Here is a 21,959-nt window from a genome sequence, read left to right as displayed (position 1 = left end):
CTTTCTCCAGTAACCTCAGCATGGATCTGAGCTCCCAAAAGGGCACTTGGAGAGGGACCCTACCTGCTTTGTTAAATTCCCTGTGACTGTCCACAGTTCAGGGCCTGCCAGGCAGGGATGGCAGCATGGGACACTACCACGATTATGGGATGGGTCAGCACTTCCTACACAAGGTGCGCTCAGGGTCAAATTTAAGCTCGTCTGGAAACAGAACTCGAACAGCGAACAGGCAGGCAAGAAACACATTTTAACATTAAAACATATTTTAAAGAGTGAATTCAGATATGTTTTGAGTTTTTTTCCTTCAATAGATTTTTTAATTTCCAGTTTTGTTTTTATGCAACAAAGACAGCAAGTTACTTTGCAGTCTACAACAGGCAAGTTACATTTTAAAAGAAGAAAAATTATCTACCGCTGTATACACACTTCAGATATTTTTTATTATTATTTTGCTGTTATCATCTGAGGAGTTATTAGTGGTGTCAGGAAAACGATTTACAACAAGACAGTAAACTGTATGACAGGGTCCCACAAAAGATGAGACAAGATGAAACAAGTTGTAGCAGGGTAATGACAAGGAAGTGAAACACAAACCCATCTTTTGTTGAGACGTTTTCTGTGTGCATCTTACCATGCCAGCACACCTGACAACACCACGTGTGTGACTCAGTACCTGCTGTTCCCCTGCCAACACGTTATATACGTGACAAAATTTGATTAAGAACCTCGCTCATCTCTGCAACAATTGTATTCATTGGGTGATGGACTAGGGGATTAGCTGTCTTAAAAGGGCTTTTTTTTTTTTTCCTGAAAAACAGCAAACTACAAAGCACGGTTCTAAAGATCCTTCATGTGGAAATCCAAAAGCCAGTAAAATAACTGTTGCCTCATCTGCTGAAAACGATCAGTTCTGACAGTCATAGGCTGGCATCTCAGTGGGAGGGGATGTGAAGGAATCTTACCTACTCTTAACCACTCTCAGCATGTGCAGGGCGTGGGTAACTAACCAACTGATGGAAATACACTGAACAGAGGAGTAAGATCATGTTTTATTCAGATCAAAACAATAAACACCTGCAATTTGGACAGTGCACAATTAAAAACAAACAAAAAAACAGACAATCAACCACCCAGTTCTTACATCAAGGACTATTATGGCTCAGGTTTTGGTATTTGTATGAGGGTAGCGCAGAGGTCCAAGACCAGAGTAAAATCTCATCCACTGCAAGCTGTACAAACCCAGAGACCTTGCCACGTACATGCAAGGCATCAATAGGCCAACAACAAAACAGTAACAAGCAATGGGTGAAGACAATGACAATAAGTGGTTATTCCATGGTTATGATGTGATCCACTGTGCACTCTCTCACTGCTTTATGAACTGGTTAAATTACCTACTCCGGAGCAGCATACAACAAAATTGCTCCACACTTGAGAGAGCAAGGCAAGCCCTGATGAGAACATTTGCTTTAAGACCAATTCAAATCTTTTACAGTGCACACTGTTTACATCCCACAACAAGAGTTCTGTATGCATTTAAATAAAGGTACTTTACATAAAAAGCATTTTAGGACACAGTTTTACTTCAAGCCCAGTGGAATAAATAAGATGGAAGCTGTCACCCCCACAGCCCCAGCTGCAGAGGAAGCAATATATATTTTTTTTTTAATCAAACTGAATGTAAATATGTACATTTGCTTCTAAAATATGAAGCAAAATCTTCAGTGGCTACATGGTGGCAGACTTCCTAGCCTAGCGTGGCTGACTCCAAGATGAATCACCCATTTTAATACAACACAGAGCCCTGTAGCTGTGCCTAGAGGCATTATTGATTTGACCCAGAGAAGAGAAAATCCAATTGCGGAGCACCGTGTCCCCCAGCTCCTATTGCCAGCAGCACTTTGACTGATTTACCTACCTGCTGAAAATGAAAAGCTTATTGATTTATCCTCAACTTCTCTCTTCAAAACATGTGCAAGTGACTTCGGATATTTATGACAGTGTCCAGACAAATTACTCTTGACATGTATTTTATTCCACCTTAGAGCTGTCCTGGGGTGGTTTATGCAGTAACAGGGAATGAGGAATGTGGTGCGTTAAAGGCCTGTCACTTGGCATTACTAATATAACCAGCTAAAACGCAATCCATCTGTTCTACACGCTTCCAGCTAATCTGTGGTGGTCTCTAAGGGCCATAATAATTCAGCCTAACACACATGAAAAAGAAACACCACGGCCCATCAGAGCAGACTTGAAGCACTTCCGAATCCTCTGAAACTCAGCACCAGGCACAGTCACTTACATAAAAAGCAAGCCAATTTTCCCAAACACAGTTTAAGGACATTTTGCTGAGATAATAAAGCCAAAAGTTTTCACATTGAATTCTAAAACTGATCAAGTGTTTTTCAGCTTGTAACACTGAAGCCTGATACCAAATTACGTTAGCCACGCAGAGCTCCTGGGGATAAGCTCTGCTCCACTGTCCTTTGTTCACTGGAATGAAAACAAAAGTTACAATATTAAAATGAAACTTCCAGTCAAGAAACAAACACCAACCCAATGGATGTCTATAAAGGTTATGTATAAGATAAGTTTTCTACCACTTCTCTTATGGCAAGTATTTCTAAATCTTGGGTATTTTTCCTATTATGTTCATAGGGAAGAGACACAGGAAACACCTAGCTGGGTACATGGTAATAGCTCAGATAAAATGCATTGAATCTGTTAATAAAGTTTCTATGTTGTCATGAAGAAAAGCAAAAATATTAACTTGAGCAAACACATAGCAAGTTTAGGGATTACTTAGGTGTTCAGATCCAGAAATCTGTATTCCAACCAGAATATGAGACAAAGCACCAAGAGCTCCAACACGCCCACTGATGTGACCATCACTGAGACACTGACTGTGCCCAAGGGAAGCAGCAGCCAGAAGCACAGTGAAAGGAAGGAGTCAGAGAAGGGCACAAGTGGGAATACCAGTTACACATCAGAGCATTACTACCTTCCTATAGGGGAATGATGGGCAGAAGCTACGTAGCATAAGCACACACATATTTTGCACTTGTCCTAGCATCATCAGGTTATTTACTAGTATAAATGCTGCCTGATAAAGAATGATGCAACTTGGGACAAGCTCCGTAAAACGCTGCTAATCCCAGAAGTGTTTGTAACATGAAGCATTTTGAGGTTCTGTAGCACAAGTATTGAAAAGCCAAATCAAAACCAAAGTTTAATTAAGAAAACAAACCTGTAAAGCTACAAAAATGAATGGGAGGGAGGCAGGCAGTATAAAAGAATGGAATACTTTCAAGATTTCTAACTGCTTCTTATGAACAAGGTTTTGGTAGCAAACAGAAGGCCTAGCAGACACAATCAAATTTAGCACAAATACACCAGTCAAATTTTATCAGTGACTAAGGGTAATAAAAGCCCAACAAGCATGCAGGTTGGCTGCTACAAATCCTAGACTGTCCTGTTTGAAGCAGGAGCTCATTAGCAATTTGCAGTCTATCCATTAGCTCCCTCCAAAACAGGCTGCTGTACTCTGCCACTCCTATTAATGCCGAGTAAGAGCCTACTGTCCCAGTCCCCCTCTTTACTGCCTTGAAGTCATATCACAGAAAAGTATTTCTTACTGTTAGTAAGAAGTGCCTTACCCGGCCATTACTGCATCCAAAACGTCCTCATGCTTGCCTGAATGTAAAGTGGTTAAATGTTTAGAAACAAGCATAGGCCTGCTGAGCCTTTCCAGGATAATACTCCCTGAATAAACAAGATTTTAATTCACGTTACATTGGTAAACAATTTCCATGGATGGTGCTGGAGAAACTAAGAAAATTAAACCCAGCACTGAGGATCAGTAAATGTACAGACACCATTCATTGATGACCTACAGGGATTTTATGTGATAAAACACAGGTTAATGGTTAACAAAATTAACAATTGGCTAACATTGTCCACTTTGACAGGCATGAAATCTTTCAGGCTAACTCAGGTAAAACAGTCATCCCAAGACAATTTTTCTCCCCAGCGAAGAAAAGAGTTGTGACAGCACTTGAGAAATTCCAGAGAGAAAACTGAGCAACTGGTCTGCGAGCACTTCTCTCACACTCCTCTCTACCACCAAAACACATACGTAAGCGTAAAGAAGAAAATCAAGTTTAAATTAAACTACTTTTAACACCTACGTTTTTAAAAAGATTTTCCAACATGACTTTCCAAAAAGCTTAAATGTTCTTGTGCCTGTGCAGCTTACGTTGGTGACTTTTTGCTTTATAGGAGGAATTGTTTCAGAAAACATGCAAACCCAGTCATCGTGCCAAGCAGCTTACTGTCCAGTCCAACATGGAAAGGCAGCATGGCCAAGAGGCGGGCCCTGCAGACAGCAGCACAGAAGCACATCTGGATTTAGAGAGGAGGCAAGCTTTTGGCTGGCCTTGGGGGACAACAGAGAGACTGTGGGGACACACGGTCCCCACCTGCAAGGACACCCAGCCAGACAGTGAGATGCCCTGGGACAAAGGAGGTGGCTGGGAGAAGTGCAGGGAGGGAAAGAAAGGTGATGCTACTGATCATGTCTGCAGGCTAAAACAAAGTTGCTCATGAACACTCCCCATCTGTTTACGTGAGTTCGCTTCTTATTCACCTCCGGCAACGGCATGGTGTCTGCTCACAGAGAGCTCTCTTGCAGGCAAACTCCTGTCACCCAGCAGTTACCAGGAACACTAAAAACTCAAATACTAGTCATGTAGAGAGAGGCCTCTGGGTTCAGGCATGTCCTTGTCAAATGCTCCTAGAAAACTTTAAGGGGTGTTACTGCAGGTGATGCTATGAGCTTTACAATTATTTTAAAGTAGAAGAATTTACACCCACTGTCATCACCACAACGTATCGCTGCATTACCAGCATTACCTGATATTGGTGAGTTCAGCGAACACCAGTCACCCCTGAGCTAGGAGATCTGCTGCTGCAAGCAACAGCCTCAAGTTTTTTTCCCTAGGGACACTGGAGGGAGAAGTTCCAGCTCAAAGACCAAGCGGCTCTACCTTGCACAAGCCTACAGGGTGTTTCTCTTCACAGCCAGCAGTCACCTTACCACTGGCAGGTAACACACAGGATTTCAGAGGCCTGCAATGCTTCTTGCATTGTAGAGGTGGAGAAGATGCAAAGAATTTCATGTGTGGTTTGCACAATGTAACCTGAGTGCTCTGTGGAAGAAAATACTCCTAACAACCACTGGGTCGTCTGCCAGTTTTACCATTAGGACTGGGATGTGGTTGTAATGCTGTCAGAAACAAACAAACAAAAATAGAAACAGACCAGAGAAAGTAGCTGCAGTAAAAATTAATAGCAAAAAAAAACAAACAAACACAAAAAACAGGCAGGAAGAAGACAGAGGGTCCCTGCGCCGTGAGGAGCTCTGACACCCCCCTTACTCCCCTTCTGGATTTTCTGTGCTCACATGTCCTCAACAGCAAACACTTTCTGCAAGAAGAGCTTCCAGTCCTGTCAGTCCTTAACAGTGCTCCTTTAGGTATCCAAAACAACCGATTAGCAGCATTTAATATGATCTGTGTGATCTACTGTGAGTCGTGCAGCTAACTCATAGCTGGTACCACTGATGAGTTCAGCAGAGCTTTGCCCTTTTTGCTCCCCCACCTGCCTCACACCGCAGCCCTCCACTGAAGGGCTCTCCCTCAGGGCAGCAGTAGCAGGGAGTTCAGCAGCAACTACGTGCCTCTGATGGAGAACAGCATCAAGTGCTTTCTGTGCTTTTTGAAGGCTTATTTTCTCTCCTCGCTTTTGACTTCTCTTCATCAATATTTGCAGGTGGTCATGGCACGCTGAAGGCATACAGCCCTCTAGGAATTCCTGTGATATCTTAAGGAAAAAAAAACATGAAGGGTGCAGTTGCATCCTAGAAGGTCCTTTCTTGCTGCCATCTGTCACAGAAACAGCAGTACGATGTGCTGCTGTGTTATTATTAATATCCAGGGAAGATTAACTTCTAATGCTCCTGCTATGCCAGTTGTAAGGCTTCTGACCATGGGATTTTCCGTGTCAACAAAATACAATTTCCTCTTGAGCTGTGATGTTCAGTGTTTTCCTGAAAGACAAGCTCACAGATCACATGCTCGTAACAAAAGCCTCACCCATAACTGAAAGCAAATGTGACTTTCACAACTTCACGTTTACTGAGGAAAAGCTTAAAAACAATCAAAACGTTTCAAAAGAAAACGAGAACCACTAAACACAGCAAACACCAGCAGCCACTCAGGCTAAAACCCAGATAAAGCTGAATGGATGAAGACAAAAATGTTATGCATACAACTAAAAGCCTTTCATATTATAGTGTCATTCTTCAATCATACTTCTTAATCTTCAGAGTCCTTTAGCGGCATGTGAAGGTGGCAGCCCCACATGTTTCCAGGCAGTTTCCAAGCTCCCTCACATGTGGATCCCTTACCTACACCATCACAGCTCAGGTTTACTTTTTAGCAACATAACAGAAACACAATCTGATGTATCGAGTGACTTGTGCTCGCCATCCACCCGATCACAAACAACAGAAGTGCCACTCCGCCGGGCTGACCTTTCAGCTAGCTGAAAGAAAAGCAGGGGAGGGTAAAACCCTGCTGAAAGACTGCTGCTGGCAAGAGGGATTCAAGCGTCAGGCTGCAGAGAGCAGGAGCACCTCCTGTCTTCCAGCCCACGCAGGTTGTGTTAGGCTGTAAGAAGAATTATTAGAATTTTAAAAGCTACACCAAAGTCTCTATTGCTGTAACTACTGAGCAGCAAACCTAAGCCAAGCAGAATTCAGCGTGCTGAGGCTTCTTGATGGTCCAGAGAAAGTCTGACTCCTAGAGGCAGCCTCAGATGAAGTTTTAAGGGGCACAAAAATCAGAGAAAGGTTGCACAAGCAGCATTTTATCTAGAGAGAGTTTACACACTTCACCTCAGCAAAGCACAAAACCTTGGCAAAGAGATCGAGCCACACACCAGGGAAACGAGCAATGCCAGGCCCATTACAAGCTCCGAAATGTTGACGTTAAGTGGTACGGTAAGGATTCTTTTGTTCTGTTTTACTAACAGCTTTCCACGTAACTTCTTAAAATTGCTCTGCATCATTGTTTAAACATAGCCTGGCAGCGGCATTGAGTTACTTGGACAAACCTGTTCTTTGCTGAGAGCATCGTGAATTGGCTGAGTGATGAATGGCTGCTCAGAAACCGGAGCTCTATGGGAATTCGTGCAGCCACTCACCAGCAGACATGCGGCAGCGAAACAATTTGTGCTCTTCAAACCTACTGCAAGAGTTAATGCTTCAGAGCTGGGCTGCTGAACTAAGAGTCTTACTTCTGAGCACTCAGGAAACACAAGGCTCCCACTAATTTTAAAGGGAGGAGCAGACGCTTACAGCCTAGAAAACAACCAAAAAACACCAAGAGTTATAATATGGTACCTGAATGCAAGCCTAGATGCTCTGGCACCTTGGTAGCACTAGGTGAATTCACCATTCCCATAAATCTTGGCATAAGCTGCAGATGTTCAGCACCTCCACAATGGTAAGATGCATGATGCATACAGGGTCCTAAGATCAGGCATTGAAGTTTGAACTTATGACCTCCAAGCTACACAATTTCTACTGCTAGTGTAAATATGAGAGATCTGCTGGGTCTCCAAAATTTACTATTGAAAATGAACACACAATATTTAAAAAAAAAAAATTGCCCTGAAGTGATGTGCAGTCACTGATGTCAATTTCTAAGCAGTGATACAGAAAGAGACACAACTGAAATCGGAAATAAAAAGAACATTTGCTGCATTTCAGATGAGCAGATACACGGTTCCTTCTGAATTTTGACTGCAAGCCATTCTCCCAAGGTACAGGCAGCAGCCCTTTTGAAATCAGCTCTGCACAGCGTGGGCAGGAACTGAGCAAGCTTCTTCAAATGGTGCTGCTGACAAAATTCAGCTCAGAGCGGCCAAACTCCAGGTTCAGGGGTAGGGTTTTAGATACGTGCAGAGTGCAGAAGAACGGGAAGGAAACCTGCCCGCTGGATACGCTATATAGAATTTCACATCAAACTGTGAGAAAAAGAAACTTGGCCACCCACTTATTCCCTTGCTGTGACCCCCTCCTCCCCATCAGAGCGAGTATCTTGCAAAACACGCCAGACATAGCTGCTCTGTGTGTACACGTTTCATCAGACTTTTTATTCCCCATTTTACCTCCATATTGGAGAACATTGGGAGCCATTAAGGAAAGCAGGGAAGAGTAACTCAGAAAACATTTTCTGCTCTGATAAAATACCCTGGTTTTAGGAGGAGAGCACAAATGTAGTAGCTGATGCTCCATGACCACAGACCAGTACCAGGTATTGGCTGTTCCTTTAGGGACACAATTCAAACAAAGGCTGTGCGCTGTAGGGAAGCTGAGAGAGTTGGTTCATGTTTTAAACTTGTTCTCCTAAATCAGCTCCCCATGAATCAACTCCTCCCAATGCACACAGCTGTAAACCTATTGGTAAAGGGCCAGGAAAGCTGAACTGTTTACAAGTTTTGGTGAAACTCTGAATTTTCTTCCCAGCAAAGAAAAAGCAAGGCTCACTGTAGCAGGCAGGAGCCAGGTCAGCAGATACCTTGCTCCAAACTAAGCCCAACATGTGCTTATTCTCAGCTGGGGGTTGTGAAAGAAAGCAGAGCTTGTGGGCCACACAGGACCTGCAGAAAGCTCTCCAATGTCCCCCAAAGAGGTCTTGATTAATCACTTTAAATAAAGAGGCCTTTGCTACATACTCAAGCGCAGCCCCCCCCTTGCTATCTCCTTGTAGCATCACAGATGTAAGTCTCCTAATTGCGTCTTCGGTATGCAGAAGGTATGAAATCTTCACAGAAACACAACATGAAAGGCTTTGCTAGTTAGTCACAAACACGGACATTAGAGCCCTTCCTTTGGGAATGGCCACTACAGAAATCAGATGTTCCGAATATATTTCTGCCCATATGGTTCAAAGCGATGAATAATGCACTTTGGAAAAGAGCAGCAACGAAAATACAACAGTGCAGCAAAGCACACAGCATATTAAACAAATAACAGGTGGTGACTAAAAATGCATTTTTAATAAGCGCCTCTTTATGAATGCACACAATGCAAAGTGGTTTCCACTGCTTTGAAACTCACCACTCCTTGCTATAGATTAGAGCTGTCTCAGTTACACAGAGCTAGGTGGGTAAGCTCTTTAGTTTTCCTTTGGACAGCTCTTGGATTTTTTATATTATTTTAAAGAAATGCATTTAGTAGCCAAACATGAACTTTAAATTCTGAACTCTTAATACAGAATCTTTAGTGAAGGGTAACCTTTTCATTAAATAAATTTGCAATTACATGTTAAAATGTATGTTTTGATGTGTTTGTAAAGCATCTGCTTCATCAAATGTGCTTCTCTTCACGTGCATACAAATAACTGAGGAAGGCAGCAGTCCAGTGGCTAACGCAGCAGACAGTGTTTGAATTCTCAAGTCCAGATAGGCATGAAACATGGATTCACGGCCGTTCTTCAAAGTGAATCACAGTGTTCCCAAGCTCCTCCTGGATCAGCCGGCAGGAAATCCAGTAGCCAAGGACTAGCCACTGCTCCATAGCAGGAGGTGCTCCTGTACCACAGGACGTTAAACATCCTACAAACCATTTCACCAGGGTTGCTTGTCTGAGATGAAGCTAGAGAACAGGATACAGAGAACAGTCATCTCCGAGATTTAGAAAGCAGGTTAATGGCGGGGCTGGTTAATGGACTGTGCTGCAACGGAAGAAGTCTCAGAAAAATCTCAGGCAGTTAATGCAGTCAGGAAATCAGACTTCACAACATCATAGCTACAGCATAATAAAGCATGCTCAGCTAAACCTGTGCCTTGTTCTGCCTCAGCAGAAGAGCCGTATTATCCCACAAACTGAGCCAGCAGCCTAAGTGGTTACTCATGTCTGAATCTTCCTGCATGAAGATCAGTGTTGCAGAACATGAAAATAAATGTATTCCTCCTCTCCCAAGTGCAGCCGTCTTGTTAATCTCAAAGATGACATATTCCTCGTATTTCAGTCACCACTTTAAAGCCCTGATTCATGCAAAGACTTAGGAGGTTATTACTTCGGCAGGTTGCTTATTTCTACTCTGCATAATACTCCTTGTAACTTAACTGCTTTCACCCTTGGGGGCATACAGCATATGTCTTGGGATGAGAACTGGAACAGACTTGCTCTGAATCTCAAAGGAAAATTAATGACTTCTCATTAAAAGGTGAGAGGCAGTAGTTAAACTCTTCCCTCTTCTATTTCATCCCTTAGAAGGGCAGGAATTCTTCTAAAAATGGTATTTTTTCTCTGTTTAATCATTATTTAGATGATGCATTTTAAAAAAAAAAAAAAAGGCTCATCTCTGCAAACAGAGATGATTTTATGCTGCTGCGTGTGTATGACATTAGTCAGCCTAGTTGTTCTGCTAACCACAAACTTCTTAAGTGCCAGGAAACCAGTTTGCTCAATTCATAATTTCTCTTTGATAGAGCAGCAGTGTAAGCCAAAGAGGAGGAACTCAAAGGGTCTGCACCACACAGAGTGGATGATGGTTAAACAAACTGGGAGCGCTCAAACCACCACAAAAACTTCCCCTTCTCTCCAGCCTCATAATTGTTTTAAGTTTAGTGAGGGATCTCAGTTAACATCTAAGAGCTAAATTCTACCTTTTTATTAACATGCAAGTTCCCTGAGGCCTTAATATTTGCACCAAAGTACAGAAATCTTCAACATCCTTTAAGACGAGCAGAAGGAACAGAGGATACCCTTTTAGTAGGCTTTTCAGAGCATTGAGCAAAAAGAGCAGCGCTGTAATTTCAGCATGGCTTTTGCCTACTTTGCATATACACAGAATAATCGAATGGCAGGTCTTATGCTAGCCAGCTAGATACCCACAGTACCTACTAAGATAAACTATGAAGTTTATTATACTTGTGTACGTGGGGAGGAGCTGCCTTGTAGCAGCTGACCATGACTGCACCACCCAAACTTGGAGGGGGGGGAACACTGGATGGCCCAATTCACTGTAGAAATTCAAGCCATTAAATGAAAGTGGAATGGGAGATCCTTTTATATTGCAAAGCAGCGGGACACCAGCACAGAGAGCAAACACTGGTCTCTTGAAGCAGGGAAGGTGTAAGCCTTCCTGCACGAAGGCATTACGCTGCCTCTGATGAGGGGGTCACTGCTCCTGAAGGCCAATTTTCTGTTGCCTTATGTCACATACCCTGCCTGGAAACACCAGATACCCACCACTCAACAGATGGAGAGAGCCAGTTCTTACAGGCATCATCAGACTGAAGGCTTATGCTGCAGGTTTCTGAAACTTGGGAAGCAAGCTGTACATTTCAGTTCATCAGGATGTGCTTTAGGCAAGTTAGACAAAGACACTGCCAATAAAGCAAGAATTTAAAAGTTGTTAGACTGATTCTGGTCATGCACCCAGCAAAGAAGAGATAAATAGAGAAGAGAGAGATTTTCCACTTCTTCCAAGAAGTCATCAATATACCCAGTGCAGGTATGATGGGGGCAGGGTGCTCCCAGCCTCTTCTGACAGTGGTTTCACTTCATTATTTGCTATTTTGAGCATATTTCACATAAGACACAATAAGGTACTTTGATGTCACTTTCTTGCTTTGTAAAACCAGGAACTCACTTCTTTTGCTTTTCTTAGAAGTGCACCAAAGAAAACATTTCAGACCAAATTAAACATCTCACTTCGAGGGTGGGAAAGTAGGATAGGGGTGGGAAATAGGGAAAAATAAGAAAAATAATCACTGTCCTAGTTAAAAGTGGAATAAGACATCAGTTACGACAGCACATGAAAACGAATTTTTTTTGAAAAACATGCTATTTATTTGTAGCAGTTTTTTAATTGTAGAATCATAAGTGTCTATTTCAAACATTAGACAACTGTTGCACTGGACACCTCAAACATCTCCTCACAACTGTGCTGATAGGTATGAAATACCTATTTTTCCTGCAGTTTCAGCACTTTCCTTTAGACCCAGGTGCACTTCCCAATAGCTCTCAGGACAACTGGACAGTACAACAGTCATCCCTGGTGAGAAAGTAGTGTCCACACTTGTACACTTGGTTGTACACAATGCATTGGTACTGTATAGGCCAGGAACCGTTCCTTAACATCCCAGTGAAGAAAAACAATAGTTGTGCACAGCCCAGAGAAATAATATTGAGGCTGTCAACCACTCCCCATCACTGGCAGCAGCAGACAGAGAATGGCAAGAAAGCAACTGTGAGGCCAGAGCATATAGCCACACGGTGCGGTTACTCTTACTTAAGAGAAAAAAGTAAAAGGAGACAGCTCAAAAAAAGCAGACTTCAGTGTAAATCTTCAATAAAAGTTTGTTTTTCCTTTTGTTCTTGTTTTTAAATATGGCTTAACATTGGGCTAAAATGACAATGATTGAGTGTTTCCCCACCTTTTCTTGGCTTATGTATACATTTTAGTTGCACGTCTCCAGCAGCTACACCACACAAAACCACAAACTGCCCAAAGCGTGACTCCAAAAAGTGGCTGTAGTGGCTTAAATTTAGGGCTAACCTGATGACGTCGATCGGCACACCGGTCAGCCAACTGCTCTAGAACAGCACATTCACCTACGTGAAAGTACAATGTACCCAACTGGCAAGCTATGGCCTATGCTTTCATGGTACTGCAGCAGTATGCTAAAAACTGCTTTATAAAAAGCTCATTTAAACAATTGTGCTGCATTTAATATAGCTGCTTCTCTCCTCCTTCAGAGCTCTGTGTATTAAATACAGTTGGTGGAGCAGCCAAAATCCCGGTTTATACTCAAATTGTAAACTGGGCCTTGTATCATAATCTGTTACAAAAAGCAGGGGGAATCAGGAACCCGTTTGTATTTTAAGCATCGTTCCATAGCATGTAGTCAACTAAATTATTCTTCCCTATTAACTTTCTTGGATTACAGAGGCCTTTGAGGAATTAAGATTAAAGCAGCCTGATTGCAGACTTCTGTATCAATAAGATCAAGTTGGTTTTATCTTAATGAATTGGATGCTAAGCGTTATAAATTTGAGCATCAAAAGGGATGAAGCCATTGGTTACAAACGCGTTTCTACTTGTTTATAAACAAATCAAACCAACTTCAAGCGATTTGTCCTTTATAAATGGGCAGCAGAGTATGCTTCTGACTGCAAAGCCTGCGTGCAGGAAGCAAAGAGTGGTTCAGCAAGAAAACCTGCTGCCTTTCACTGAGGCAGCCCAGCCCAGCTCTGAGCTGGACGCACCTCTCTGAGCGGTTCAAGGCTGGGAGAAGACGTCAGGATGGGACCTTCTGTGGGCGTCCGATGGTTGCTAAACACAGCAGTCTCCAAGTACTGGCAAATTGCAATAAGCACCTTGACGTTGGTAGAGGCTGCAGCATGCTGTCAAGGAGAAGAGCCAAAACAAACCTCGATCTGGCAGCCGGCTTTGGTTTCACAACGTCCAAGGGCATCAAAGCAAAACCGCCTAAAGATCTGCAAGGTGCTCAGCGTCTCTAGTTGCATCAAGTCAGTACTGCTTATAATCGGGTCCTACGCCATAAAAAGAAAGTGCAATTGCAACTGAGAAGGTTTAAAAAAAAAAAAAGAGAGGCCGAACTGATTTTGAATCTTATTGAGACGAGACTTCAAGCAGTAACAAAATATCTGAAATTTGAATCCCTCCATTCTGAGTATGCAGACCCAGTAATTTATAAAGAGAAAGGGCTAAGTGAAAAGGGGAGATCAAAATCACCTTTCCAAATCAAGATCTTGGCTCAGGCTACAAAGGAAATGCATACTGGAAGAAACACAGGGCAGCTCACCCAAGCTTGAGATTAAAATGGAGCACTCTGGTTTTGTTTCTTCTGCATGACTGGAATCTGGGAGCCAGATTAAGCGTCAGAGCACTGAAGTGTAAGCAAGGCTTCTAATAATGGCAGCTTTTGTAGTCCTCCACTACCAACTCGTACCTTCTGCTTGTACAACTATAAAGACACATCCACGTGCTGTTCAGATAAGTATTTGCCACAAATCTTGGAAACAAAGACAAAAAAAGATACTGACACAGCTCTTTTGTATTAAAGACAATATAAAGGGTGATTGTTTTTGAAGGATTAAAATCCAAGAAGCAAAAAAGAAACAGATTATATTAAAAGGAAATTCCTTGTAGTTAAACTGCAGTTCTGCTTTGAATTGTGACTACAGAATTGCGAGATTCAAGGTGACTAGTCAAATTAAAAGTCTTATTAAAAACAAGTGAAGTTTACCTCACTTTTAAGATAACTTCTCAGGACTGATCCTGTTTCTTTGCGATCTGTATCCTGAGAAGTGATCCTTCAATTCTGCATTTAATATAAAAAACTCTTCATTTGATATCAAAATTTAAAGAGAAATTCACCTCCTTCCAGTTTCTAGTGGTAAATGCTTATGCCTCCCTCGGGACTCCAGCCACTTAGTTTTACTGCAACACAGCTGCTCCAAAATAAACCAGGCATTAACCTCAGTACGACCCTCCCCTTTTCTTCTAACACACTGCACACCAAACAAACAGGGCTTTCTGCATACGAAATTGATGTCAGACACCCTTACAGATACCTTTCCAGTGGATATAGTACATATCCATTCACCATTAAAAAACAACAGAAAAACTACTTAAAGTGCCACAGAGAACTTATTTTTCTTCTTTTGCTTCTAAACTTCACAGCAGATTAATTAGACCTTCTTAATGTTAATTAATTCTTTAATGTCAGTGATCAAAAGTGACATTTTTCTAGAGGAAAACCATTACCTATTGTTGTTTAAAAGTTTTTAAAATACTAAATACCCCAAGATACTTAAATGGGATTCATACCAGATTTTCCTTTGTACAAAGGCTACAAGTCTTCCCCGCTGTCCCCCCCCCAAAGGAGCAGATGCCTGTCACTTATCTTGATCACCTAACAGGCTCTAGCAATGTCATTCTCAGTCTAAAAAAAAAATAAAATTAAATAAACATCTAGAGACTTTTAATTATGCTAATTATGAAAGAGAACAGACAAGTGACAGCTCCACAGGGACCATTTCAGTCTGCTGAGCAGGTTTTTATTTAGGCATTTTTAGTGGCCATATGAGGACCCAGCAGAGTTTAAGAGCTTAACTCCCCTTCAGCTCTCTCTCAATCATAACGTGAAACAGGAGAGGCAGCAGCTCTCACGTGGCTTACATTCAAATTGCTCACCTAAATAGCTGTGAAAATGAGTCTAGTGCTCAATCAAAAAATCTACTTTATCTACTCTTTATAGAAGAGCTGTTTGTTTGTTTGTTTTTAAATCCTACCTTATAGGAAAACAAACATAATTTGCAAGTGGAAGATGCATGCATCAGCGAGTGACAGCACTGCAATTTCAGTGTGTTCACAAGCAGATGTCTTCCCTATTTTATGCTGCTGTAAAGCCCGTACACCCTGCGTACAGAAAGAAAAACACCCTTTCCTGTGGTTTGTCTTCAGCATGGTGACAAGCATGCTAAAACCTCCCCCAGCAGCCAGTTCTGCTCCTGCCTCGGAACCAAGGAGCTCTGCAGGCCAGATGCAGCCATTCCTGCAGCCAACTCCACAGCCTCCACAGGTTTCTCTGCCCTACAGCACTCACATTTGCTGGGAGTCCCGAGGGTCAACACAAAGCTCAAGCAGACCTTTAGCAAGCAACCCAAACTTGGTTTTCAGAAGGAAATGCAGCTCTGCACTTGAATAAAATGCTCTGAGATCTCCCATTAATTTCTGAAACTGATGATTGCTCCTTCAAAATGCTGATCCCTGCTGCTTTCAAACACAGCACAAGCAACCACCTCAGATCAAGACAGTGTAGAAGAGTATTGTTTACAGTATAAAAAAACTATTAAGAAAGCAGTGTGTGGTAAGGTGCATTTGTTACAAACCTTTCCAACAAAAGCTATTTACATGCAATTAGAACAGAAAGCCCAGGCCTGCTGATTGAGATACAGAGCAATGACATCTTCGCTCAACAGGGTCAGAGACGTCTCTGGAACTGACAGGAACCAGCCTTGACCCCAAACCTTACCCCAGACACAGGGCTGTGTAAGAGCAAGACTGAGGACACAAGCCAGTGTGCCACAGCACAGCATGTGACAATCTCAGTGAAAGCCACCCTGGATTAAAGAAGGCCTTTACAGACAGAATGTGCAAATATAAGAAAATAAATCACCTTGATTTGCTACTTGCCATTAAAAAGCAGAAACCCCTTGTTTAAGTAACTGCCATGCAATTCGGGGATTTGTTTTGCAATCATACCTTACATTTTTGTCGAATTTATCTTCTCATCTTTCAATATTTTTTTAAAAGGTCTAAATGACACCGAATCTATTACAGAAACAAAACCAATAATGCACTATTTAATTTTGATTACAGTCTTTTAGCAAAAATAAATCTCAAACCTATTATCAAAGGGCAAGCAGCCCAGTTTCCAACATACCTGAAATCGTCAGCCTCTATAAAAAAAAAACTCAGTTCTCTCATCAGCAAAATTTCAGCTGACACAAAATGGGACATTGGCTTTAAGTTTGGGCAGGTGTAAAGTAACTACTGCTGTATGGAGCTATTCCATACTGTGAAACTTCTACAGATTGCCTCCACTTGATTCTGCCCCTGTACTTATGCCTCTACAGCGGTCAGCCCCCTGTATGATAGGGTCATCTTCACTCTGTTCTTTTATGCCAGCAAAAATGCATTAAAAACCTGGGGACCAGGCCAAGAAGCAGGTAGTGCCAGTAGCTGACACCTTCCCTTCCCCAGCCAGCCTGCACTAACAGATGATGCTTTCAAGTCACATCTTTGACAACCAGCCTTTGACAACACTCTGAACCCTACCTGGGAACACTGCCCCAGTGTTCTGACCACCACACAAATAAATGTATTTCTATTTTAGGACACTGTTCCTCTCTCCTTAACTAGGTTTCTTCATTTGTCTGCACCAGGAGCTCACACCCTTCTAGCTTATTAAGGGAAGCAACAACAGCCTATTCTGTCCTCTCCCATATCGTAGCTCCAGGAAATTACAGGCAATAAAGTAGTTTAAATGCCAACCTATTCTCTTCCATCTGTTTGAGGTCACTGTTTCATTCAGTATTAAAATACACACGGAGCCTCTAGGGGAAAGATGTGTCTTTTAAAGCTCAGTCCTCCATTAAACTTTCTAACACAATTCAATGTATCAGCTGAAATGCATCCCAGAATCACAGCCAGTCATCCCAACGAGGCGTCCAACAGCGTACCTCTAACCACCTGAGATGGTAGCTCTCACAGCACTGGGAACCTTTCAAACTGACTTCTGCAGAAATTTATTTCAGCTCCAGGGAAGAAATGGTTCTCTCTGCCAGTTCTTTTCTCTCTGAAACGCTTGATAGCAGGACCTACATAAAAAGGTTACAATCTTGGCGATGGGTCCTACGTTCCACTTGCAGAAGAGCAGTGCTGCTGCTTCCAGGCAAAGGCCCAAGACGGAGAGGCCACATCACCAGTTTGGCATCCCCCAGGACACCTACCCCATGGCTAGTAGTAATTCACGTGCCCAGCACCCACCACTGCAATAACTGCCCAACTTCACAGCGCCAGCCTTGTGTACAACCTTCACGTTTTGTGATCATGCTACTGCAGAACAGAAAACCCAGCCAAAAATACTTGTTGCTGCAGAACCAAGAAGGACTCTTGGAGCTAAGCACTGCATAAACACACATGCAAAGAGTCCACGCCTGCGGCACGTTCAAACCAACTAGCAAAATTAAACAAAAAATAGGAGCAGAAACAAACGTGGTGCTGACAACATCACACTGCAGGTCACATCAGCAACTGGGGCAGCATCCCCCCAGTCTCAGCCTACAGCCTTAGCGAAACACTGAGCATCTCCGACACAGAGTCTTAGTACTGACTTCTTTGTTATCCTAACTTACTTACTGTACACTTATATAAAAAAAAGCACCTCAGTGGCTCCTCATCATTGTTTGTACGTGCAGCTGCCAACATAAGGCCGCAGAAACCTGTATGCTACCTGTGGTAGGTGCACCAACACAGCTCCCCACACAGACACGATTCAGGAGGCTGTATGCATACAGCCCACTCGGCTAGACAGAAGAGGGAGAGAACGTACACTTAAGAGTGCATGAGATCAGCAAAGTATTTGAATTAGAAAGAGCTTATCTGGTGCAGCTTTTCATGTCTTGCTCTTGACATTCTGGGTTAATAATCTTGGAATTTAAAGCCTGAGATGATGAAAGGCTCCCCCCCCCACACACTGCCAAGTTGCTAAATTAAGATTTCTAGGGAACAGGAATCAAAGAAAAGCAGTCACCCAGGCACGTTGTATTTAACACAGCAAATGGGCAAGATTAGCAAAAATACAAGTTCAGTTTTATCATCTAATTCAGTAGGCCACTGTGGGCATGAATCCTTCCCCTCAGAGAGAGGGATATTTTTCCACTTCAGAAAATGGGCATTTATGTGTATTTCTAGCATTTTGGTGTTTGCTTTGCTAAAGACTGGATCCCTAGGCCACTAGAATTAGCCTGCCTAGTAGGGAAAGATTTCAGCTCACAGAAAAGGACATTGCCACTTCCAGGACTTTATTTATAGCTCCAATACAGTTGCCAGTTCAAAACTTGTGCCCAAATCTGGAGCTCAAAGCTTCAACTCCTCTCTGCAGCCCAACCAAAAGCTCTCAGCCTGACTCAGTGCTTCAGCTACAGAAGCAGCAGTTGTTCATTGATCTGGAAGCTACTGGTACTGCGAGACCTCAGCTGACCCACAGGGAGAACAGCTTTTGACCCAGCCTGAAGACATAACTGCCCCTCTGCGATGGAGGTTACCGTCACAGCACTACTACAGCCCCAGTACCAAAGAGCCCACAGCGACAGCCAAGCTTCCAGGCGGCTAACTCCTTTTAATTCATCTGCACATTGTTACTTACCTGATAAAAACCCCTGCTGCTTGTACTTGTTTTATAGCAATATGGAGCAGACAAGTAAAAGCAGAACACAGGCCTGAGAGACACACCTTAGGAAGTATGGCATCATTGCTCACCATTCTCTCTGCACCCAGCTAAGTTAGTTTAGGCATGGAGGGTAGGATTTGAGGTGATAGCAAGTCTAAAACTTCAGTGAATGTCTCCATCTGTACTCCCCCATACTCTCACTTTAATAAAAATACTAAGGGATAGGAGTTTCTTACTCAAGCTCGTACCAAGGCACAGGCCTCAGTCATATCTCAGTTCAGAACTCTTACGAATAGGCTTGCTTTTTTTTTTTTTTCTTTTTCAATAAAGATATATTTCCAACCTATTTAGAAACATGAATCAATCTGCTAAGCATTCAGTGGCCACAACTACAGAAACTACAGGCAACACACACGGCCATGACCACACTGCAGCATTTCTTCTCCACATGCTCTGTCTGTGGTCATCATACCCATGAATGGGCTGAGCCAAAGGACGATAACATTCTTTTTTTGCCCCCCTCTCTTCTCCACTAGCTTCAAGTTTTTATGTAAATTGCAGGAATTTTTGCTTGAGAGTACAGCATATACAGTTAGAGGGATTACTGGCATTTTTGAAGGCTAAGAAACTAGCTGACATCAATCCTGTTAATTTAGCTTTCTTTTATTTTTTAAGCAAACTGGTATCAAAGTGATTTTTAGTTGCTAGAAAAAACAAACTCTTGAATCCAAGCACTGACACAGGAACAGAGGAAGCACAACACAGACACTTCAAGATTCCCCCCCAGCCTGCCTAAGTCTCTTCCAAAACGGAGCATGAGCATGTTCTCCAAGCACTGTGAGATCAGGGCAGCTCCTCACACACAGTTTGAGTACCAGCATCCACAGGCTTTATACATTCTCTACAGCATGGCAAAGAGATGGGTCAACACTCCCAATTTTTGAGCTTTCTCCTTTCCTTGTTGGATTGGACAGAACCAGCAACAATAACTCCTGCACAGGCTGTTGCAGTTTGTGGGTTTTATTTATTTTGTTTTTAAGCATTGCTAACAAACTCTGCCAGAAGCAGCAACAGTTGCACACCACAATGAAGTCAGTTGCCACAGCTGGGATTAATCAACCTCCAGAAAAGCAGCAGAAGGTATTGGGGCAATTAAGGACACGACTCAGTGTGAACCTGGGTCAAGCACATGTATTTCAGTGAGGCCAAACATTGCTAGGTTTTGTGATACTCGCACCTGAACTGTTTTCAAGCCAATTTAATTGGAGCAGTGGCTCCTTAGGGAAGCCCACAACAGAAACATTTCAAGGTGAAGAGAACGCTCAGGAATAGCAAGGCAACTTCACCTCTGTCACGCCAGGCATGCCAGTGTGAGCATGAGACCGCTGTTCCCAATCGTGTTACCAGCACAAGGCAGCAGGTCAGTCAGTTCCACATACACGGGTTAGCTGCAGTATTATGGGGTAGGTTTCACCCTTTGATGAGGATGCACATCCATCCCAGTGAAAAGTGGGCAAGTGTCCCTTCTCCGGTACACTCAGCTCTCTGGTGACCCTTTAAACCAAAATCCTCACTGCAGTCTCAGGCAGGGGCTGTTTCTCATTCTACAACACTGTTCCACACAAAACCGTTCTCAATTTTGGCTTAAAGGGCCTCAATTCAGTCTGAACAAGACGAGACACATAAACCTCATACTGTGAGCAGACACATTCTGCGTTGCTCAGCCCTTTGCTAAGGCACGGCACCAACTCCAGAAGTTTTATGGCCTGCCATTTCTCCAGCAGCCCAGTGCTTTAGCAGTTATTAAACACAGTTAATGACAGATTCCTTTGAACGCTCAAGAAATCCCACAGCAAAATGAGTAATTTGCCTCATTTCCAAAGAGAAGGCTCTCAGGCCAGCAACAAACCTGCAAAGCGCAAGTGCTCAAACAGCAAGAAACACAGAGATGTTATTGCCTGTTACCAAGAGTAACCATTCTTACATACCTGGCTATAAATATATATATTTATTATGTGTATATATTTATATATATATATATATATATATATACAAACACACAACTGTAGCAACCAAAGTTGTCTCTGCATTTTAAAAAAACTTAACATTTATCTTCACAGCCATCAACAATCAGGTTCTGTGTACGTGAAAACCAACAAGGTAATTCTAAGAAGTTATTAATGAACAAATTCAGCTATCGAGCTTCCAAAAATGAGAGTTTATTTGAACTGGAAAAGCGCTTCTTCATTGCAATTATGATCTGAAGCGTCACTTAGCTTCTGAATATCACATTTATTTTCGTAGCCACTGATGTCACCTTCCTCAGATACATGGATTCCAGTACCATGGATTAATGCCATCTCTCTGATTGTTCCTGCCTAGCACACAGAGACCAATACTCCTTCGTTCCTACCAGTGTCCTTCTGTACTGCATGAAGAGACATTTTCTCATTCTAGGAGACCCAGCCTATCAAATTCAGTAACTAAGCCATAAACTTGACTCGGGTCCGTTAAGTGAAAGGGAATGTAAAGTGTCAAGGCCAACACTGTATTTTTAGAGCTCGTTTCCCTTGAGGAAGCAGCAAGTTCATGTTCCCATTGTTTGTCAGGAACTTTTCCCTCCCACTTCTAGTCTGCAACAAAAATTCACAACGTGTGAATTTTCACTTTAACCTTGTCTAATATATCAATATTACTGCAAACAATGCACACAACTTCAACCCGTTTTAAAAGAATCTGTAATATTTAGAAAAGGCCCAACAATAGATATTCCAAGCCATCTATATTAAACTGTTTAGTTGCATGTTGAAAGAACACTAATCAAAACTACTTATCTCAAATTCTAAAACAATAGAAGCCCTCTAAATATCTAACATTAGTACATACGTGATGTACTC

The 21,959-nt window shown here is 42.5% G+C and overlaps 1 protein-coding gene across 4 annotated transcripts in view; it reads right to left on the bottom strand.

Annotated features, from left to right (window-relative positions):
- Window positions 1–21,959, bottom strand: part of CCDC88C (coiled-coil domain containing 88C) — a 91,867-nt gene that overhangs the window by 59,053 nt on the left and 10,855 nt on the right. The window lies entirely within an intron of this gene.

This window comes from Anas acuta, chromosome 5, assembly GCF_963932015.1.
Source record: "Anas acuta chromosome 5, bAnaAcu1.1, whole genome shotgun sequence".
In the NCBI taxonomy this organism is placed as follows: Eukaryota; Metazoa; Chordata; class Aves; order Anseriformes; family Anatidae; genus Anas; species Anas acuta.
This window is presented reverse-complemented; position numbering and strand designations above follow the sequence as displayed.